This window comes from Macrosteles quadrilineatus, unplaced genomic scaffold (genome assembly GCF_028750875.1).
Source record: "Macrosteles quadrilineatus isolate MER2022 unplaced genomic scaffold, UCM_ALF_1.0 Scaffold_8__2_contigs__length_117827958, whole genome shotgun sequence".
Classification (NCBI taxonomy): domain Eukaryota; kingdom Metazoa; phylum Arthropoda; class Insecta; order Hemiptera; family Cicadellidae; genus Macrosteles; species Macrosteles quadrilineatus.
This window is the reverse complement of record NW_026542601.1, coordinates 18954473-18960921: the sequence shown is the minus strand read 5'-3', so window position 1 is coordinate 18960921 and position 6449 is coordinate 18954473. Positions and strand designations below refer to the sequence as shown.

General features: G+C 30.4%; 1 long non-coding RNA gene across 1 annotated transcript; it reads left to right on the top strand.

Moving 5' to 3' along the window:
* The first annotated feature begins 2921 nt into the window (after window positions 1-2921).
* On the top strand, window positions 2922-5261 carry LOC129001868 (uncharacterized). The gene is made up of 3 exons (XR_008491505.1): window positions 2922-3021; window positions 3613-3669; window positions 5161-5261. It is a non-coding gene; the product is annotated as an uncharacterized LOC129001868 (long non-coding RNA).
* The last annotated feature ends 1188 nt before the right edge of the window (window positions 5262-6449 follow it).

Sequence of the window (6449 nt, the reverse complement as noted above, 5' to 3'; positions counted from 1 at the left end):
GTTTATTTTTCATTCAACCCCCAACGACATTATGTGAACTAAGTGGTTTTTACTTACTTGTGGTGACGAAGAATGCATATCTGTAACATAAACGTGAAAATAATCAAAATATGTTATTTTTTTCTATCCAGTACAACGTCATAAATTTTTTAGAAAGCGTAATTTGGGAGCCCAATGACAAATTGAGTCATTTTATGACATATTGCTAAACAACTTTAGCCTATTTACTACCACTATAGCATTTAGCTATATGTATGATACTAATAATTTACAAATCCTGATAGTTTGAATTACTATGTAGAGAAAATTAAATATGTGTATAACAATAAATATTTAACATACTAGCTGTTTTTCATTGTCTTCATAAGTATTAAAAAAACATTGTCACAAACAAATTGAGAACCTCCTCCTTTTGTTGTTAGTGGGGAAGTCGGTTGATAAAACTATCGATTCGTTAAGTTAAGATGATATAAACAAAACAGAATACAGTAATAAAACAAATAATTACACCAGATTTTAATAAGTTATTACAGTAAATTGAAAGAATAACAAACCAATGAGTACAGCTGAGTTTTTTTTCACATTAGGTACATGGAAAGTTCCCTTAGAAAAGAATTACGACCTTTAAGGGCAATTTAGGAAATAATGGATAGTATTGCGCAAGGTTTCTCGTCACGAAGAACATTTTATGTAAATGGTTTATGGGGTGTGGCATGTAGTTTTATCAAAACGGGATTTATATATGGATTTAATCCTAACTGAGTCAATAGTAATAGGGGTATGTTCCACCCTCCTGTTCCTCCGCCATAGGCTTACAAAATAGTCCACTCCTGGAAGTGTCGTCAGAATGATTTACAAACATTCAATGAAACAAATTTAACGACAAAACACGAAACGATTATAGATATGCCCATCAATTTACGAGGGTACATTGAGCATTGGCATTGAGCACTGTTGTACATTGGGTAGGACTTGAAGTAGTCCCAGTCCTGGTGTTTAAAGCAAATTTTATTGTCCTTATATACTAGTTTGATTCTTAGTCCAGACTTCGATATTGCACTCTTAATACATGATAGAGTTGAGAAATAAAAGTTCAAAGTAACAATAATAACCATCCCGGTACTGATTTCAAGTGGTGTAAGTTAATATGATAGTCAAAGTTAATAGTTTAGGCTATAGTTAAAAAAAGTTCCACATTTAACCATAGGGGTTTAATGTTCATGTTTCCACACTTTCAATTACGGAAACAACTGGTATTTAATAAGAATCAAATGATTTTGACAGCTAACTCAACTACAGAAAAGTTGTGTTCTATGACGGGATAAAATTTTAAAAAGTTATAAGGATCAACGACAGAATGCAGCACTGATTTATTTTTGGTTCTCGCTGTTGTGGAGCAGCCAGTTATATTATAAATACATCAGAAGGTGGACATGACACCCTCTCCTGCTGTTCAAAATCTACCAACGGACGGTTTACAAATAAGAAAAAATACTTTTAATACTGTATAAGCCTATACCATAAAAATACAATTAAAAACTGTTATTCTTTTTTTTACTACACGCGTAAATCCATTATTTTACTGGTGGTACTTAGTGATTGTACTCTAGTAACCATTTTTACTTTTTTTATTGAAATGCGCTCACAATGCTTGTTGTATAATGATCAGAAAGACATGACATGCGATCCTTCGTAAATCGTTAATAAGTAAGTCGAATATAATGTCTTATAAGCTCAAATATGTTTCGTGAGTTCGTAGATTATGTAAATGTATTGATGAAGACAATTATGAGCAATTTCTTGTAGATATTTTTGTTTGTATAAGTTTAGCAAATCGTATAGGTGTTACTAGTCAGCTTATTTGTTCTAGACCCTATTACTTAATAGCTATTTACATTACAAGTGCAGTAAGAGCGTTTTTACATCACGTAGGTGAAAGTTGTGCAACGAGCGGAAGCGAGTTGCATAATTCACCCAAGTGTTGTAAGCACGCTCTTGCGTAACGTGTAACGTAAAAGATTTTACCTGACCCGACAATATACAGGAGGTTACGTACAATATTTTTCATTATCCATTTCACTCATCTTCTAACAGTAACGTTCTTTCACAAACAAAAGCTAGGTTAGGAAAATACTTTAAAGCAGTAAATATTAAAAATAAAACTACTAATTTAACGATTTAATACACGTTTAAACACGTTGGTTGTTATAACGTGTTTTATGTAATAACATTCAATCGCACAGCTGATTCCTAGCGTTGAACGTCGTTGGCTCCATAGAGGTATATATTATAAGTTAGCACTCAATGTTATTTAAATGGGTTTCATTACCTCACTGAGTAAGTTTTTCAACTTTACATCACTCGAGAAGTAAATAAGCTGTATACATCACGCTTGGGATAGGGAAGATTAACATGTCGGGTTAGGTAAAATAATTTATATGTTAAGTTAAGGGGACCCGGAAGGTCTGATGCTACGCATGTTAAATTCTAGATTTTGGTGCAAACTTTTCTCAGAAATACTATAGCTAAAGTAATGCAATTTCAACCACATGTTCTGTACTTGTTACCCAACACTTTTACAAATGTATTTAATTATTTATTTATTTTTAACAAAGTTGTGAATTTGTTCATAGATATATTATTTTTCTATGTTTTTGTCAATATTTTTTTGGCTAGAGCCAGCCAATAATAAATCTGCTTCAAATACATCGAGTGACAATACTTATAAAGGAAGATCTAACTTATGACAATTACAATCCAACTTTAACACAATGGAGAGAATCAAAATAAAAAGTCTTTTAGTTGGCTATTGTCGAAGGTAAGAACCATAACTAATGAATATAACGCTATGATTTTGCATAGAGGATTAATTACTTGTTATCACCAATAATTAACTATTGGATCACATGATATGATTTATGACTGTTAAAGAAAAGGTATATAAATATATTTTGATATTCAAAATAAATACATATCACTTGTAACTGTAAGCTCCGAGAATTTACTACAATTGCAAAAATGGTAAGAATAAAAAGATTTAGTGGCCTATATTCAAGCATATATATATATATTCTTTTGTTATTGTTGTTATTACTTTCAGTAAAATATTAAAAGCATTTCTAACAGAATAAAAATTGATTTAGGACGTTCATTTTAAAAGAACATTGTAATATTGAAAAAAAATTAATGTACTTAGGTTCGAACATTTAATTGTTTTACTAACTGATTTTTGTAATCTAAGAGTCATTGGATGTTCATTTGAAAGTACGTTAGACTTTGTATAATCTTGATTTATTGCCTGATATTACTAACATATTAGATTAATAATCTTAGAATGACTCTATTTAAAAATGTTACAATATTACGAAAAAGGTATACAATTCTCATATTATTATAATTTGTTTTCCTGAGTATAACATTATATTTTATTCAAATAATGAAAAAAACTAAGTGTTTTAGATTATGTTTTTTATACCTTTTCAAAGTTTAATTAAGAGATAAAAATATGTTTAAGTGTTAAATGCATAAACTGTATGAGGTAAAACGTCAATAGTTATTTATTTTTTGAGAAATTAATAAAAACTGGCTTTGACAATAAAAAATTTATTACAGAAGTATTTCGCAACAGCTTTCATCGTGGTGTTTGCTACTTTTATGTTATTCGTTGAAGTAAGTATGACACGTTAACTTATTGTAGTACTCTATTTAGGAAATTTATTGCTAGGGTTCATTTTAGTACTGGTTGAAACCAATTATTAAAACTTTAGACTACGCATAATGATGGCTTTTATATAATAAAGTCGAGTGTTTAACCACTGTTTTTTTTTTATTTCGTCGATATTGATTAGATGTAAAAACAATTTATTTATTTAAGATAAAATCGCCTTGTTTCTAAACACACTACATCAAGGGACATCAAGATAATCAAGGTAATATATGTCGTAATAATGCCGTAGGCTACATATATTATTTTTTTGATTTTCACGTAGTAGGGCTGCTATTATATTTAGGCAGTACATTAAAACAACTGACTAAATTGAATAATAATATCAGGGTGCTCAGTTAATTTTAATGTTTTACATGAATATGAATACTATATCCTAGAAATAATAAGGTTAAAGTAATTTATTTCGATTTTTCTGTTTTATTTCGGTTCAGTTGACGGTTGCCGAACCTGAAAAACCGTATCCGGGTAGAGACCCTCACTCTTCGTGGCACTAACTACTTCTCTGGCATTCGTAAAAGTGAATATCAATACAAAATGTAATAGTATATTTTGTAATATTTACTAACTTCTTGCTCCATTCAATGTTTGTACTGGCTAAACTAATTTAACAGAATGCTAAATTAATTACAACGATAAGTCGAGTGTTTTACTACCGATTTTCAGAATTTTTCCTATGCTCAAATTTAGTCTTACAATAGTTTCATATTTTAAGTGATTAATTTAAATTAGATCATCTTTCTTAAAAGTGTGGGTTTATCTGTGATTTCAATGATGATTTGTAGAGCAATGGACGCAGATCTAGTTCGATATTTGCTAAACACTTAATTACTCTACCTTTGTGTATCAGTATATAATACTGGCATATATATATAATACATATATATAAAACTGTCATATATATAATACTATATATATATAATACTGTCATATATACAATACTGTCATATACGTATCCTATACACTCTATATTTAAAGTAATTTTGTTCTTTGTTCTGTTCACTCTACGAATACTATCAATGCTGTATTTGAATTAATATTATTTTACTTTCGTTCATTTTAAATTAACGTTGATCATTAATTGTTAAATGTAAAAGCATTTTAGCTGTTTAACAAAGTCAATGGTCTTAAACTAATATTATTTAGAATGTAACCTATCTCAATATTGTTTAAAAATATTTTGATTGGGTAAAATTAAATCCCCTTGTTTGATGTAAATGTTTTATAAGTGTATTTACAAATGTTTAAGTCGAGAACAAAAGGCAATACTCTTCTTTTGCTATAAACATGGATAATTGAGCAATATATTAGTATCAAATTAATCAGCCTTGACACCTTTAAGTGTGGTCACTAATAAAAATATATTTGTTTTAAGTATAATTTTTATGGACATTTAATACCTCCATCAAACTAATCTAATTCTTGTTTCTGTTTAGTGCAAGGAACCTGTGAAAGAACCAATAGTAAAACAAAAAAAAATTCCCAAACTTACCTGAAAATGCTGTATGGTGAATCAAAATAAATGCAATTTTAAGAACATATGTTTTTTTATTCCATCCGACAAAAATACGATGTAAGCCAAGTGATTGTATATTTACTTTTAGTGATGTTAAGATTCGTTGTATCTTAGTAGCCAACCGGTTACGACGGTGGGGCACACGGAAGATTTCTCAGGTGCCGTTTGACGTCACTAACTGCTGACGTCACTAACTGCTGCGTCTGAGGAAACAGACAATTTTATAATTTTTATATTACTAAATTAAACTGTCATAACCTAACCAAACCAACCAAACGTGCTGATAATGGAAAAATCTAATGTAGGTTTACTAATCTAAAAAATAGTTTTGTTCATAAAATAGAATTATAAATGCCTAAAATTTAATTTTATAATTTTTTAATTATAAAATTAAACTGTCATAACCTAACCAAACCAACCAAACTTGCTGATATGAAACAAATTGTTGACAAAAAGTTGGTGCTACCAGTGGGATTCGAACCCGGTACATTCGGATTATCAGGCCGACACGCTATCCACTACACCATCTAAGCCGATGGCTCAAAACCGTATCGTTGCGGTAATGGTGTTCCCTCAAAGTGACGTCAGCAGTTAGTGACGTCAAACGGCACCTGAGAAATCTTCCGTGTGCCGTTTCGCCGGTCACGACGCTCCTAACCTCAAGCCGTAATTTCAGCTACAGATAACGATTTTATACGGGTAAAATATATTGCGTGCAATCAGACACTAACATGAAGTCCACGTTGGTTACTTAATTTATATGCACAATCCAGTGGATGGCATTCAAAAATACCTGCACAAACTGTAACTTATTAACGGAGCGATTTTTCACGTGTCAGCCTGCTAGCATGTCTTAAGTGGCATTTCAATATCACTATGTATTGCTAAACAAATGCTGATCGATTTCGATTGGACACTTCAATCATCATTAAATTCATTAAAATAACAAAATTCCTAAGTTTATTAAAAGCAATGCTTGTAATGACGATTCCAGGCACTTATCCCATTTATATTTACAAGTGTAAAACAAGGTTCGATTTTGTTATTGTAACATATTTTACTCATTCAGTTATATTTAAACTACTTTTTTCATTGAACTTTTTTATTTTGGAAAAATCCAAAACATAACAATTTAGAAAAAACATAAATCTTCTTCTTCTTTGGGTTACTACAGCGTTTCTTCTCGTTGTGCCGAGGAGAGGGTTCGTA